The following is a 16,739-nucleotide window of genomic DNA, read 5'->3' as shown; positions in this document are numbered from 1 at the left end:
GAAGTATTAGGAGAGGTGATCATGCAGGACAAGGTGAGGCTTTAGATTTACAAGGATATGGCTCTTGATAGGAAGTTGTGGAGGTCGAGTATTAGGGTTGTAGGTTAGGAGGTAGTTGAGTCTCCCTTACTTTGTACCTTTGTGAAGCTAGTTTGGTAGGGTTTTTGTCGATGTCAGCTAGTGGCAATGTTGTGTCTTACTACTCTTTTGTTTTCTAAAGTGCCGGGTCTATGTACTGTCTATCGCGTTTGCTTTGCATCTACTTTTTCATTTCCATGATGTTATTTTTCCTATGGTTACTATTGGTGATACTGATATTGTATCTTTTCATCTTCTTGAGCCGAGGGTCTTTCGAAAACAACCTCCCTACTCCCTCGGGGTAGGGGTAAGGTCTGCGTACACACTATCCTCCCTAGAGCCTACTAATGGAATTTCACTGGGTCGTCATTGTTGTTGTTGTTGTTGTTGTTGTTGTAGAGTTTATTACTTTGTGCCTAAGTCACTTTTTTCCTATTAATAGAGGGGGTTCTATTCCATTGTAATTCATCCCAAATCAATAAGAATTTTATTTCTACACTTTTTCTCTGCAATACTCTTCTTCTTCTTTTATTATTTCATAACACGTTATCAACACGAGTCTCTAATTTCTATTGAAATTTAGCCTATATTAATACTCGTCTTTGAGAGTTTGATGGTATCACCCATGGCTGAAACCAAGGTATTATCTCTCTTATCCATTATTGTATATTGTTTTCGTTATTTACAATGGTTGTTGCCATGAAAACAAATATGATTAATTCTTTTTGCCGAGGGGAAGGTGTAACGACCTAGCCGGTCGTTTTGAATATTTTAGCCCTGACTCCCTATTTATTGCATCCTCTATGTTGTATTATGGTTATGTGACTTTCCAGGGGTGTTTGGTTTGTTTTGGGTGAGTTTCGGAGTGAAATGAGACACAAAGTCCCTAAGTTTGAGCCTTAAGTTGATAGAGTTGACTGTAGTTTGACTTTAGTCTAGACGACTCCGAAATGGAGTTTTGACGATTCCAATAGCTTCGTATGGTAATTTTAGACTTAGGAATGATTTCGAATATTGATTTGAAGGTCTGTAGGTCATTTTGGCTTGAGTTGGCAAAAGCTAAAAAGTTGAAGGTTTTGAAGGTTGGAAAGTTTGATCATGAGTTGACTTTATTGATATCGGGGTCAGATTCCGACTATGGAAGTTGGAATAGGTACGTCATGTCATTTATAACTTGGGTGCAAAATTTGAAGTCAATCGAAGTTGTCTTGGTATAAATCGGTATTAGTTTTGAAATTCGGAAGTTCATAGTTTCAACAGGCTTGGATTGGGTTGCGATTCATAGAATTGATGTTGTTTAATGTGATTTTTGGCCTCGAGAAGGTCCGTTAGGTGTTTTGTAACTTGTTGGTATATTCGGACGGGGGTCCCGTGGACCCCGGGTGTGATTCAGATTGAATCCGGAACCAAATTGGACTTGGTCACTATTGCTGAAGCTGCTGGTTTTCTTCTGTTATGGTTTCCTTCTACGCATTTGTGAAGGTTCTCATGCGATCGTGTAGTGTCTTCAAGGGTAGTTGGGATTTTTCTCTTCGCGTTCGCGAAGGTGAAGACGCGATCATGAAGTGTTCTGGGGTTTTTCATCGCGAGCACGTGAGGTATATCGCGTTCGCATATAAGGAAGGTGAGGATGGGGGGCTGAGACACGCTTGAGCATCACGTTTGCGTGACTTTGGACGTGGTCACGTGGGTAGAGGTAGCTTGTTCATCGCATTCGCTACTGGTTTCATGCGATCGCAACGTGTATTTTATTGAGCAAGGAGAGATGTTCTACGCGATTACGAGTCTTCATCCGCGATCGCGATAGAGGGCGACTGGGCAGCATAATAAAAATTTCAAAACAAGGGTTTCATGTCATTTTTCATAATTTGGACCTAAAGAGCTCGATGTGTGGTGATTTGTTCGAGAGCTTTTCAAGGAAATCATTGGGGTAAGTTATTCGAACCCGGATTTGACTATATTTCATGAACCTATTATTATTTTCATCATCTAATTAGTGATTTTAGTTGGAAATTTGGGGAAAACTTGTGAAAACTTCCTAGACTAAATTTTGGGGGTTTTGAAAGGGGATTTGAGGTCAGATTTGAGTAATTCTTGTATGGTTGAGCTTATTATCGAATGAGTGTTTGAATTTTGTAATTTTGGTCGGGTTCTGAGATGCGGGCCAATTTTGACTTTTTGTTTCTTTGTAAAGATCGTAACTTTATTGTTCGAAATAGTTTCCTAGTTTATATTATGGTATGAAGTTGTTTTGGCTAGATTCGAGCCGTTCGGAGTTAGATAATCGAGGAAAAGGCCTAGTAGTGGATTAAGTTAGCGTGTTTTGAGGTAAGTGGCTTGCCTAACTTTGTGTGGGGGAATTACCCCTTAGGATTGGTGTTGTTTGTGATAATTGTGATGTGTCAAAGCCGTGTACGCGAGGTGACAAGTGTGTACACAGGCTAAATGTGAAAATTTACCGGTTTTAGCTATGTAGATTCCTTTCATGCCTTAATTGAGTTACCTTAACATGTTTTAATCATCATTACTATTCTATCTTCACATTCTCTACTTGTCTCATATCTTACTTGTTAATTGTCTTTACATGTTTAGTTGAAGTATTGTTTCCTCTATTCATTATTCATTATTTAACCGTCGAATTCTTTACTTGAAGTTGTTATTTTTGGAATATCTTGCTTTTGAAATTGGTATTGGGTTATAAAGGCAGTGATTTACATTAAGGCAAAGTTGTAAAGTTGTGAAATACTATTCTTGTTGAATTATTCACTTATGGTTGTTATTGTGAGACTCTTGTGCATATTATGGTTGAGCCATGGACTATTTGTTGTGAAAACACTATTGTTGTTGGTTTCTTGGCAAGTTGTAATATTGGGCACTTGAGGTGCGATTTGTGATACGTTGTGATATCGATACGCATACGGTGGTATAAGTTTTTGGGGTTGAAACGCATGCGGTGAGATAATGTGGGCTTGATACGCGTGTTGCTAGTAGGGCAACTACTTGAAGCCACGCGGTATGATAAGGTGGGCTAAAACGCGGAAAGCTATTTTGGGAAAAATGATTTTTCAAAAGTAAATTCAAGGCTCCCGCAATGGTATAAGGAAATATTGTGGAATGTTTTATGATTTGAGACTACGAGGCGGTACCTCGGTAGTGATTCTTGGTGATAATTTTTTATTACTTCACTTGTGTTTTGTTGTTTTGTTCCGTGTCATAGCATTTCCTTGTTTTCCTTCCGTGATGCATTATTTGCCTTAGTTCAATGTAGCTAATCTTGGTGTATTTCTTTATTGTCTCATTCTATTTCTATCATTATTTCACTATTATATACCTGTCCAGCTTCTTATCTATTCCAGTAGGGCCTTGACCTGACCTCGTCACTACTCTATTGAGGTTAGGCTTAGTACTTACTGTGTACCGTAATGGTGTACTCATGCTACTCTTCTGCACATCTTTTGTGCAGATTTAGGTACCTCATACTAGTCTAGGCATTAGTGAGACGAGCTCCGCTTCGGAGACTTCAAGGTTTTCTTTCCCTTTTTAGACTCATTGTTGTATAGGGATGACTAGTATTTATTCGTAGAGCTTGTGACTTATTATCACCAGGTTTTGGGAAACATGTATATGTTGAGTTGGAGTGTTCTATTTATAATAGTTGTTGGGTATTTGAGAGTTTACTCATTATTTTTGTTATATTCCACATGTATGTTAGGCTTACCTAGTCTTAGAAACTAGGTGATATAACAACATCCTACATAGGGAAATTGGGGTCGTGACAAGTTAGTATCATAGCTTTAGGTTCATACGCCTGTTACTACCCCTGCACTTCACGAGACTCTCACCCAGTTCTTTTGAGGATGTTTGCCACTCTAGCTTAGGCAGGATTGACTCCACTTTCTCCTACCACATCTTAGGCTGGGGGAGGAGCACACACTCCCACAACCCATACCCCAGAGTAGTGGGTCCTGGTTGACCAGGTTCCAGAGGTCATAGTGCAACCGATTGTCCCAATACAGCCCGAGGTTAGGGCAGCAGCTTTTGAAGAGGAGCAAATCAGGCTCGAGAGATACAATAAGTACCATCCTTCTACATTTAGTGGCCTAGCTATAGAAGACGCACAAGCTTTTCTTGAGGAGTGCCACCGTATCCTCCGTACTATGGATATTGTGGAGTCGAGTGGGGTTGCTTTCACTTTGTTCCTGCTTAAGGGAGCGGTTTACCAGTGGTAGCGAGCATATGAGTTGGGTAGCTGGGCTAAGGTAGCTTCACTCACATGGGCTCAGTTCTTAGAGATGTTCCTGAGGGAATTTGTGATACCCCGGAGCCTTCGTGATGCATGGCGTGTAGATTTTGAGCAGCTGTGCCAGGGTGCTATGATCGTGTCAGAGTATACTATCAGGTTCAACGAGTTGTCCCAACATACACCAGCTTTAGTCTCCACAGTCAAAGAGCAAGTCCGTCGATTTATCGAGGGGCTCAACCATAGTATTATATTCAACATGGCTTAATAGTTGGAAACTGATACCCCAAACTAGCAGGTGGTAGAGATCGCTCAGAGATTTTAGGGTATGTGGGTCCGAAAGAGAGAGGAGAGGGAGTCCAAGAGGCCTCAAGATTCTAGCAGAAATAGTGGTGCCCATGCCCCAGTTGTAGCCTGTCATGGTAGAGGCTATGTGAGCCGTCTTGTTCATTCAGCGCTTCCAGTTTCCAGAGGTATTACGGCCACTCCGAGGTCTCAGGTTGCCCATTATGTAGTGCCACTGTCTAGTGCACCTTCTGCACGGGGTGGTTTCAGCGGTCAGTCCAGCCGACTAGGCCTGAGCTAGTCTCAGCAGCCACGTCCTCTGAGAGCTTGTTTTAAGTGTGGTGACACTCGTCATATGGTGAGGAACTGCCCCAGACTTAGGAGGTGGTGCACCTCCACAGACTACTCAGGCTCCACGTATTCCACAGGACCCCCAAACTTCTCAAGCCGTGGTCATCGCACCAGTTGCCACTCCACCTGCACAACCAACTAGAGGTGGAGGTTGGGCGGGTAGGGGTCGGCCTAGAGGGGGAGGCCAGGCTAGATATTATGCTCTTCCAACAAGGACGACGGCGGTTCCATCAGACTCAGTCATTACAGGTATTGTTCCATTTTGTCATAGAGATGCATCCGGCTTATTTGATCCAGGATCCACTTATTCCTATGTATCATCTTACTTTGCTCCATGTTTGGGTATATCCCGTGATTCTTTGAGTTCTCTTGTCTATGTGTCCACGCCTGTGGGAGATTCCATTGTTGTTGACCGTATGTATCGGTCATGTTTAGTTGGTCTTGGTGGTTTTGAGACCAGAGTTGATCTATTGTTGCTCAATATGGTAGATTTTGTTGTTATCGTTGGTATGGACTGGTCGTCGCCCTATCATGCTATTCTTGATTGTTATGCCAAGACGGTATATTGGCTATGTCAGGTTTGCCGCTGTTGTAGTGGAGGGGTACTTTGGATTATGTTCCTAGCAGGGTAGTGTCTTTCCTTAAGGCACAACGAATAGTTGAGAAGGGGTGTGAGACATATCTAGACTTTGTGAGGGATGTCAGTGTTGATACTCCTACCATTGAGTCAGTTCCGGTAGTGAGGGATTATCCAGATATATTTCTGGTAGATCTTCCGGGCATGCCGCCCGATAAGGATATTAATTTTGGTATTAATTTGTTTCCGGGCACTTAACCCATTTCTATTCCACAACATCGTATGGCCCCAGCGGAGTTGAAGGAGTTAAAGGAGAAGTTGCAAGAGTTTCTTGATAAGGGTTTCATTTGGCCCAGTGTATCACCTTGGGGTGCTCCGGTCTTGTTTGTAAAGAAGAAGGATGGTTCTATGCGCATGTGTATTTGATTACCGACATTTGAACAAGGTTACAATATAGAACATGTATCCATTACTACACATTGATGACCTATTTGATCAGCTATAGGGTGCCAATGTTCTCAAAGATTGATTTGCGTTCGGGCTATCACCAGTTAAAGATTTGAAATCCGAATATTCTGAAGACTGCCTTCAGGACTCGATATGGTCATTACGAGTTCCTTGTGATGTCATTTGAGCTGACCAACGCCCAAACAATATTTGTGCACTTGATGAACAGTGTATTCCATCCCTATCTTGACTCATTCGTCATCGTGTTTATTGGCGACAACTTGGTGTACTCCCAGAGCCCGGAGGATCATGAGAAACACTAGAGGACCATTCTCCATACCTCAAGGGAAAAGAAGTTGTATGCAAAATTTTCAATGTGTGAATTCTGGCTTGATTCAGTGGCGTTTTTGGTTAATGTAGTGTCGAGTGAGGGGATCAAGGTTGTCACGACCCGAAATTTCCCACCGACGGGACCGTGATGGCGCCTAACATTTCACTTGCCAGGCAAGCCAACATTATAGAATCATTAAACCAATTCCTTATTTCCATTCAGTAAATAACAATAATTAACTAAAATAAAATATAATGAGTGCAGAATATCATAAAACTGTATTAATTACTACCACCTGGATCTGAATTCACAATTCACGAGCATTCTAGAATTTACTACAAGTAATAGTCTGAAAGAAATACAATTGTTTGAATGAAAGAAAACAGTAGGACATAAAAAGATAGATGGAGACTTCAAGGTCTGTGAACGCCGACAGATCTACCTTGAGTCTTCGGACAGCGGACCAATAGCAAATCTCGATCAACTTGAGCCGGTATCAAAATCTGCACAGAAAGTGCAGAGTGCAGCATCAGTACAACCGACCCCATGTACTGGCAAGTGTCGAGCCTAACCTCGACGAAGTAGGGACGAGGCTAAGGCAAGACACCTACAATCAACCTGTACAATTTAACAGTGTATACGCAAATAACAGGAATGAAGAACTAAATAGGAAATGTCGGGAGGGAGACATACTAAGGGGAATACAGATAAAGAACTACAGCAGAATGACCATCGGAGCACTCAATATACCATGAATCAACATGAATAATGAATACAATAAAGAAAAATGCACGGCATCACCCTTCGTGCTTTTACTCTCAATCTCACCATAAAATTAATAGAAACGACACGGCATCACTCTTCGTGCTTTTACTCTCATATCATGGCACAATATCACCCTTCGTGCATTAACACTCACAATATGGCACGACATCACCGTTCGTGCATTAACACTCTCCCTTACCATAATGCAATGCATGAATAACAACAGGGAGATAGAATAACAAGTACAAACCTTACTTCAATATTTGGTTCCATAATATCAATCTCAACTTTGAAATTAAAACTCACTTATCACCAGAAAATTCTGTAAACATGATAAGAACGATAATTTGAACAACACCAGTATAACACGTAGCAATTTGGCATAGGAATAAGACAATATAAGAAAAACAGAGAAACAAGGAAAACAAGTAAATTGGCGGCGCATAAGTACTCGTCACCTCACATATACGCTGCTCACATGAATTTCACTTAGCAAATAATCTAAGGTTCCTAATTCCCTCAAGTCAGGGTTAGACACAATACTTACCTTGCTCCGAAGGCCACTTAATTCTCAATCATAGCTTTTCCTTTGGAATTCACCTCCAAACCAGTCGTATCTATTAAAAAATGACTCAATAATATCAAATATTGCTAAAGGAATCAATTATATTTCATAAATTAAATTTTCCAATTTTTCCTCCAAAAAGTCGAAAAATCGACCGCGGGCCTGCTTAGTCAAAACCCGAGGTTCGGACCAAAATCTTTTTACCAATTCACCCCGAGCCCGAATATGTAATTAGTTTTGGAATCCGTAGATTTTAGGTTGAAAATTCAAGAAATGTAATGGGTAACTGAAAGAAAATGGTTTAGAATCACTTACCAACAATTTGGGGAAGGAATGACTCTTGAAAAATCACCCCTCACCGTTTGGTTTTTGAGAGAAATGAGTTTTTTGGAAAAAATCCCGTTTTGGATACTGTTAAGTGTTGGGCGACAATGTTCATCGCATTTGCGAGATCACTATCGCGTTCGCGAAGTGTGTGGCCTGCCAAGCCTTCGCGTTCGCGAGGCAGTGCTCGTGTTCGGGTAGGTTACCCTTCCCTGGTCTTCGCGTTCGTAAGACATTGCTCGCGTTCACGATGAAGAAAAGGCTGACTCCCCCTCCCCAGTGCCTAACGCTACGCATTCGCGATGGGCTTGTCGCGTTCGCGAAGGGTAACACCCCCATCGCTTCGCATTCGCGACCAAGCCTTCACGTTGCAAAGAAGAAATCCTCAGCTGCCCAGTTTACTCTTCGTGTTCGCGAGAGTACCTTCGCGAACGCGAAGAAGGACATGCCAGAACACAGATTCTACCGAAAAATCAGATTTCCAAAGTCCAAAACATCCCGTGGCTGATCGGGGCTCCAAACCAAACATGCACACAAGTCTAAAAACATCATACGGACCTGATCGCGCGATCAAATAGCCAAAATAACACCTAGAACTCTAAATTTAGCACTAATTCAAATGAAGTTCTCAAGAACACTTTAAAATTTCTAGGTCATCAACTGGACGTCCGAATCATGTCAAATCAACTCCGTTTCTCACCAAATTTCACAGACATGTCGTAGATATCATAATGAACCTATACCGGGATCCGAAACTAAAATACGGACCCGATACTAACAATGCCAAATATCAATCAATTCTTAAAAACAAATAATTTCCAAACTTTTAATTTTCATCAAAAATTCATTACTCAAGCTAGGGACCTCCAAATTCGATTCCGGGCATACACCCAAGTCCCATAATACGATACGGACCTACCGGGACCGTCAAAGCACGGATTCGAGCCCGTTTACAAAAAATGTTGACCGAAGTCAACTAAAATCAACTTTTAAGGAAAAAATTCTTATTTTCATTAGTTTTCAACATAAAAGCTTTTTCGAAAACCTGCCCGGACTGTGCACGCAAATCGAGAAGGATAAAAATGAGATTTAGTGGCTTAAGAGTGCATATTCGAGTTCTAAAACATAAGATGACCTTTCGGGTCATCACATTCTCCACCTCTAAAACAACCGTTCGTCCTCGAACGGACATAGAAAAATACTTGAGCTGGTGAAAAGGTGGGGATATTTACTCCGCATATCGGACTCGGACTCCCAAGTAGCTGCCTCAATAGGCTGCCCTCTCCACTGCACTCGAACTGAAGGGTAACTCTTTGACCTCAACTGACGAACCTTTTGGTCTAGAATGGCCACCGGGTCCTCCTCATAAGTCAAATCCTTGTCCAATTGGACGGAACTAAAATCTAACACGTGGGATGGGTCACCATGATATTTCTGGAGCATAGATACATGAAATACCGAATGAACTGAGGATAACCCTAGAGGCAATGCAAGTCTATAAGCTACCTCCCCCACTCTCTCGAGGATCTCAAATGGCACGATATAGCTAGGGCTCAACTTGCGCTTCTTCCCAAATCTCATAACACCCTTCATGGGCGATACCCGAAGCAATATTCTTTCTCTAACCATGAATGCAATATCACGAACTTTACGGTTAGCATAACTCTTTTGCCTGGACTGAGCTGTACGAAGTCGATCCTGTATAATCTTGACCTTGTCCAAGGCCTCCTGAACTAAATATGTACCCAATAACTGAGCCTCCCCCGGCTCGAACCACCCAACTGGTGACCTACATTGTCTACCATATAATGCCTTATAGGGAGCCATCTTAATGCTCGACTGGTAGCTATTATTGTAGGTAAACTCCGCTAACGGCAAAAACTGATCCCAAGAACCTTCAAAGTCAATAACAGAGGCGCGGAGCATAACCTCCAAGATCTGAATAGTACGCTCTGACTACCCGTCCATCCGAGGATGAAATGCTGTGCTTAACTCAACCCGCGTACCCAACTCATGCTGAACTGCTCTCCAAAAGTGCGAGGTAAACTGCGTCCCTTGATCAGAAATGATAGACACGGGCACAACGTGAAGACGGATGATCTCACGAATATAAATCTCTGCCAACCGCTCCGAGGTATAGGTAACTGCCACACGAATGAAATGCACTGACTTAGTCAGCCTGTCCACAATGACCCAAACCGCGTCGAACTTCCTCTGAGTCCGTGGGATTCCAACAATAAAGCCCATAGTGATACGCTCCCACTTCCACTCAGGAATATCTAACCTCTGAAGTAAACCACCAGGTCTCTGATGCTCACACTTTACCTGCTGGTAATTTAGGCACCGAGCTACATAGGCAACTATGTCTTTCTTCATTCGCCTCCACTAATAATGCTGCCTTAAGTCCTGATACATCTTGGCGGCGCTCGGATGAATAGAATATCGAGAACTATGGGACTCCTCAAGGATCAACTCACGAAGTCCATCCATATTAGGCACACAAATACGACCCTGCATCCTCAAAACTCCGTCATCTCCAATAGTAACCTACTCGGCACCACCGTGCCACACTGTGTTTCTAAGGACAAGTAAATGCGGATCGTCATCTTGCTGATATCTGATGCGCTCAAACAAGGAAGACCGAGTGACTGTACAAGCTAGAATATGGCCGGGCACAGAAACATCTAACCTTACGAACTGGTTGGACAAGGCCTTAACATCCAATGCAAGTGGTCTCTCACCAACTGGAATATATGCAAAGCTACCCATACTGACTGACTTTCTACTCAAAGCATCGGCCACCACATTGGCCTTCCCGGGATGATACAATATGGTGATATCATAGTCTTTCAATAGCTCTAGCCACCTCCCCTGCCTCAAATTGAGTTCCTTCTGCTTGAACAAATACTGCAAGCTCTGATGATCAATGAATACCTCACATGGCACGCCGTAAAGATTGTGCCTCCAAATCTTCAGCGCGTGAACAATGGCTGCCAGCTCTAGATCATGAACAGGGTAATTCTTCTCGTGAACCTTCAGGTGCCGTGAAGCATATGCAATAAACTTGCCACCCTGCATCAATACTGCAACCCAGACCAATACGAGATGCGTCACAATATACTGTATAAGATCCTGAACCTGTAGGTAACACCAATACTAGTGTCGTAGTCAAAGCTGTCTTGAGCTTCTGAAAGCTCGCTTCACACTCGTTTGACCACCTGAACGGGGCACCCTTCTGGGTCAATCTGGTCAATGGGGCTGCTATGGATGAAAACCCCTCCAAAAATTGATGGTAATAGCCCGCAAAACCTAGGAAACTACGGATCTCTGTAGCTGATGCGGGTCTAGGACAATTATGGACTGCCTCAATCTTCTTAGGATCCACCTGAATACCCTCTGCTGATACAACGTGACCCAAGAAAGCAACTGAACTCAACCAAAACTCGCATTTTGAGAACTTAGCATATAACTGGATGTCTTTCAGAGTCTGAAGAACGATCCGAAGGTGCTGCTCATGCTCCTCTCGACTGTGAGAGTAGATCAAGATATTATCAATAAAAACAACCACAAAGGAATCCAGGTAGGGTTTGAACACCCGGTTCATCAAATCCATGAATGCTGCTGGGGCATTTGTCAGCCCAAATGACATCACTAGAAACTCATAATGCCCATACCGAATCCGAAAAGTTATCTTAGGAACATCGGATGCCCTAATCCTCAACTGATGGTAGCTAGATCTCAAATCAATCTTTGAAAACACCTTGGCACCCTGAAGCTGATAAAAAAAATCATCAATCCTCGGCAATGGATATTTGTTCTTGATGGTGACTTTGTTCAACTGCTGATAATCTATACACATCCTCATCGATCCATCTTTCTTCTTCACAAACAACACAGGTGCACCCCAGGGCGAGACACTAGGTCTAATAAAGCCATTATCCAGTAAATCTTGCAGCTGCTCCTTCAATTCTTTCAACTATGGCGGGGCCATCCGATATAGCAGAATGGAAATAGGCTGAGTGCCCGGAGCCAAATCAATGCAGAAATTAATATTCCTATCGGGTGGCATCCCCGACAGGTCTGCAGGAAACACCTGTGGAAACTTACGAACAACCGGCACCGAATTTATGGAAGGAACCTCCGCACTAAAATCGTGGACATAAGCCAAATAAGCTAGACACCCCTTCTCGACCATATGCTGAGCCTTCACATAAGGGATAACCCTATTGGTAGAATGACCAAGATTCCCTCTCCACTCTAATTGAGGCAACCCCCTGCAAGGCTAAGGTCACCATTTTGGCATGACAATCTAATATAGCATGATAAGGTGACAGCCAATCCATACCCAGTATGACATCAAAATCAACCATGTCGAGAAGTAAAAGATCTACACGAGTCTCAAGACTCCCAATGGTGACTACACATAAATCATAAACACGTTCTACAACAATAGCAACTTCCACTGGTGTGGACACATATACATGAGCACTCAAAGAATCACGGGGCACAACCAAATAGGAAGCAAAATAGGATGACACATACGAGTAACTAGATCCCGGATCAAATAGAACTGAAGCATCTTTACTGCAAACTGAAACAGTACCTGTGATAACAACGTCAGATGACTCAGCCTCAGACCTGGCTAGGAAAGCATAACACTGGGGCTGGGCCCCACCACCCTGAACTACGTCCCTGGGATGGCCTCTAGCTGGCTGGTCTCCACCTCTAACAGCCTGACCTCCACCTCTAATTGTCTGGCCCCTACCTCTAGCTGCCTGACCCCTGCCTCTGGCTGGCTGAGCAGGTGGTGTAGCAACTGGTGGTGGAACCATGGCACGAGAAATATGATGCTGTGAGCTTCCCGTTTCCCGAGGGAAAAATCTAGCAATGTGCCTCGGATCACCACAAGTATAACATAACCTCGGCTGCTGTGACTGCTGACCCTGAAACTGAACCTGTCGACCTGAATAACCACCCTGATAACTCTGGAATGGAGGTGCACTAATAGGAGCTGGTGGTGCACTGTAGGCTAGCTGGTCGGAATAATGCATCTGAGGGCCACGACCACCTGAGGCACCATGGGATGCCTAGAGCGCTGAATGAAACAGCCTGGGAGGATGGACTCTACCAAAAGTACTTCTGCCTCTAGATGAGGCACCACTGAACTCACTGGAATGATGAGGCCTCTTGTTAGCCCCTAACCTCCCTGAGTAAGAACCATCTTGACTCGTCTGGCGACATTAGCAGCCGCCTGAAAAGAAATCTCACTCCCAGTCTCCTTAGCCATCTACAATCTGATAGGCTGAGCAAGTCCATCAATAAACCTGCTCACCCTCTCTCTCTCGGTGGGAAGCCGAAGAATAGCATGACGGGCCAAATCCATAAAACAGGTTCATACTGAGTAACCGTCATACCGCCCTACTGGAGACGCTCAAACTGACGACGACGCTCCTCTCTCAATGTGATAGGCAAAAACTTCTCTATGAAGAGATGAGAGAACTGGTCCCAAGTAAGAGCAGGCGACCCAGCTGGTCTGGTAAACAAGTAATCTCTCCACCATTTCTTGGCGGAACCAGTCATCTGAAAAGTAGCAAAATCGACCCCATTAATCTCCATTATACCCATGTTCCGTAGAACCTCGTGACAACTGTCAAGATACTCCTGGGGGTCCTCTGAAAGAGCACCACTAAAGTGAACATGAAAGAGCTTGGTAAACCTGTCCAATCTCCATAAAGCCTCAGAAGACATAGTTGGCCCATCTCCGACATGTGCCGCAATAACTGGCTGAAATAACCCGATTGGCTGAGCTGCTGGAGCCTGATACTGGGGAGCTATCTGCTCCATAGCGGGAGTGGTAGGAGTCTAGGCTCCTCCTCCAGCCTGAAAGACTTCTGGTGCCATGGGAAATGTGCCAGTCTGGGCCACACTCTCCATAAGGCCCTGCCCGGGACTGAAGTACTGGGGTAGCAATGAACCCCTCCGGGACCTGAGCTGGTCCGACAGGAACAGTCTGGGCTGGAAAACCCTCGTCAATCTCTATATGAGGCTCCACTGCTGGGGCTGCTGCTCGGGCCCTAGGCTGAGCCCTACCTCTACCTCGGCCTCTGGCATGACCTCGGCCTCTGGCATGACCTCGGCCTCGACCTCTGCCCCGCGTAGGAGCTATCGCTGGAGGCTCTGGCTGTTGCTCAGATGAGGAAGCGGTACGTGTTCTCGCCATCTGCGAGAGAATAAGAGTAGAAGAGTTCAATCAGTATTGAGAAAGCAAAATCGCACGACAAAGAAGAATAGAAGTGAAACTTGTTCCTAAACTTCATAGCCTCTGGAAGATAAGCACAGACGCCTCCGTACCGATCCTCCAGACTCTACTAAGCTTGCTCATGAATCGTGAGACCTATGTAACCTAGGGCTCTGATACTAACTGTCACGGCCCGAAATTTCCCATCAACGGGACCGTGATGGAGTCTAATATTTCACTTGCCAGGCAAGCCAACGTTAGAGAATCATTAAACCAATTCCTTATTTCCATTTAGTAAATAACAATAATTAACTAAAATGAAATATAATAAGTGCAAAATATCATAAAACTGTATTAATTACTACCACTCGGATGTGGATTCAATATTTACGAGCATTCTAGATTTTACTACAAGTAATAGTCTGAAAGAAATATAACTGTTTGAATGAAAGAAAACAGTAGGACATAAAAAGATAGACGGGGACTTCAAGCTCTGTGAATGCCGACAGATCTACCTTGAGTCTCCGGACAGCGGACCAATAGCAAATCTCGATCAACCTGAGCCGGTATCAAAATTTGTACAGAAAGTGCAGAGTACAATATCAGTACAACTGAACCCATGTACTGGTAAATGTCGAGCCTAACCTCGACGAAGTAGTGACGAGGCTAAGGCAAGGCACCTACAATCAACCTGTACAATTTAACATTGTATATGCAAATAACAGGAATGAAGTACTAAATAGGAAATGTCGGGAGTGGAGACATACTAAAGGGAATAGAGATAAAGAACTACAATAGAATGATCACCGCAGCAGTCAATATACCATGAATCAACAGGAATAATGAATACAGTAAAGAAAAATGCACGGCATCACCCTTCGTCCTTTTACTCTCAATCTCACCATAAAATTAATAGAAACGGCACGGCATCACCTTTCGTGCTTTTACTCTCATATCATGGCATGGCATCACCCTTTGTGCATTAACACTCACAATATGGCACGACATCACCCTTCGTGCATTAACACTCACAATATGGCACGGCATCACCCTTCGTGCATTAACATTCTCCCTTACCATAATGCAATGCATGAATAACAACGGGGAGATACAATAACAAGTGCAAACCTTACTTCAACATTTGGTTCCATAATATCAATCTCAACTTTGAAATAAAAACTCAATTATTACCAAAAAATTCCGTAAACATGATAAGAACGATAATTTGAACATCACCAGTATAACACGTAGCAATTTGGCATAGCAATAAGACAAAATAAGAAAAATAGAGAAACATGGAAAACAAGTAAATTGGCGGCGCATAAGTACTCGTCTCCTCACATATACGCCGCTCACATAAATTTCACTTAGCAAATAATCTAAGGTTCCTAATTCCCTCAAGTCAGGGTTAGACACAACACTTACCTCGCTCCGAAGGCCACTTAATTCTCAATTACAACTTTTTCTTTGGAATTCACCTCCAAACCAGTCATATCTATTCAAAAATGACTCAATAATATCAAATATTGCTAAGGGAATCAATTATATTTCATAAATCAATTTTTCCAAACTTTCCTCCAAAAAGTCGAAATATCGACCCTGGGCCCGCTTGGTCAAAATCCGAGGTTCGGACCAAAATTTTTTTACCCATTCACCCCGAGCCCGAATATGTAATTAGTTTTGGAATCCGACCTCAAATTGAGGTCTAAATTCCCAAATTCCCGAAATCCCTATTTTCTACCCCAACCCCTAATTCTACCATGAAAATTCTAGATTTTTGGTTGAAAATTCAATAAATGTAATGGGTAACTGAAAGAAAATGGTTTAGAATCACTTACCAACAATTTGGGAAAGGAATGACTCTTGAAAAATTGCCCCTCACCGTTTGGTTTTTGAGAAAAATGAGTTTTTTGGAAAAATTCCCGTTTTGGGCGACAGTGTTCATCGCGTTCGTGAGATCACTGTTGTGTTCGCAAAGTGTATGGCCTAACAAGCCTTCACGTTCGCGAGGCAGTGCTCGTGTTCGCATTGGCTACCCTTCCCTGAACTTCGCGTTCGCGAGACATTGCTCACGTTCGCGATGAAGAAAAGGCTGACTCCCCCTCCCCAGTGCCTAACGCTACGCGTTCTCGATGGGCTTGTCAACTGTCACGACCCAAAATTTCCCACCGATGGGATCGTGATGGTGCCTAACATTTCACTTTCCAGGCAAGCCAATGTTAGAGAATCATTAAACTAGTTCCTTATTTCCATTCAGTAAATAACTATAATTAACTAAAATAAAATATAATAAGTGCGGAATATCATAAAACTGTATTAATTACTACCACCCAGATCTGGATTCACAATTTACGAGTATTCTAGAATTTACTACAAGTAATAGTCTAAAAGAAATATAACTGTCTGAATGAAAGAAAATAGTAGGACATAAAAAGAAAGACGTGGACTTCAAGCTCTGTGAACGCCGACAGATCTACCTTGAGTTTCCGGATAGCGGACCAATAGCAAATCTCGATCAACCTAAGTCGATATCAAAAT

The sequence above is a fragment of the Nicotiana tomentosiformis genome, chromosome 5 (genome assembly GCF_000390325.3).
Source record: "Nicotiana tomentosiformis chromosome 5, ASM39032v3, whole genome shotgun sequence".
Classification (NCBI taxonomy): Eukaryota; Viridiplantae; Streptophyta; class Magnoliopsida; order Solanales; family Solanaceae; genus Nicotiana; species Nicotiana tomentosiformis.
The sequence above is the reverse complement of the archived record's forward strand: the minus strand, read 5'-3'. Positions refer to the sequence as shown.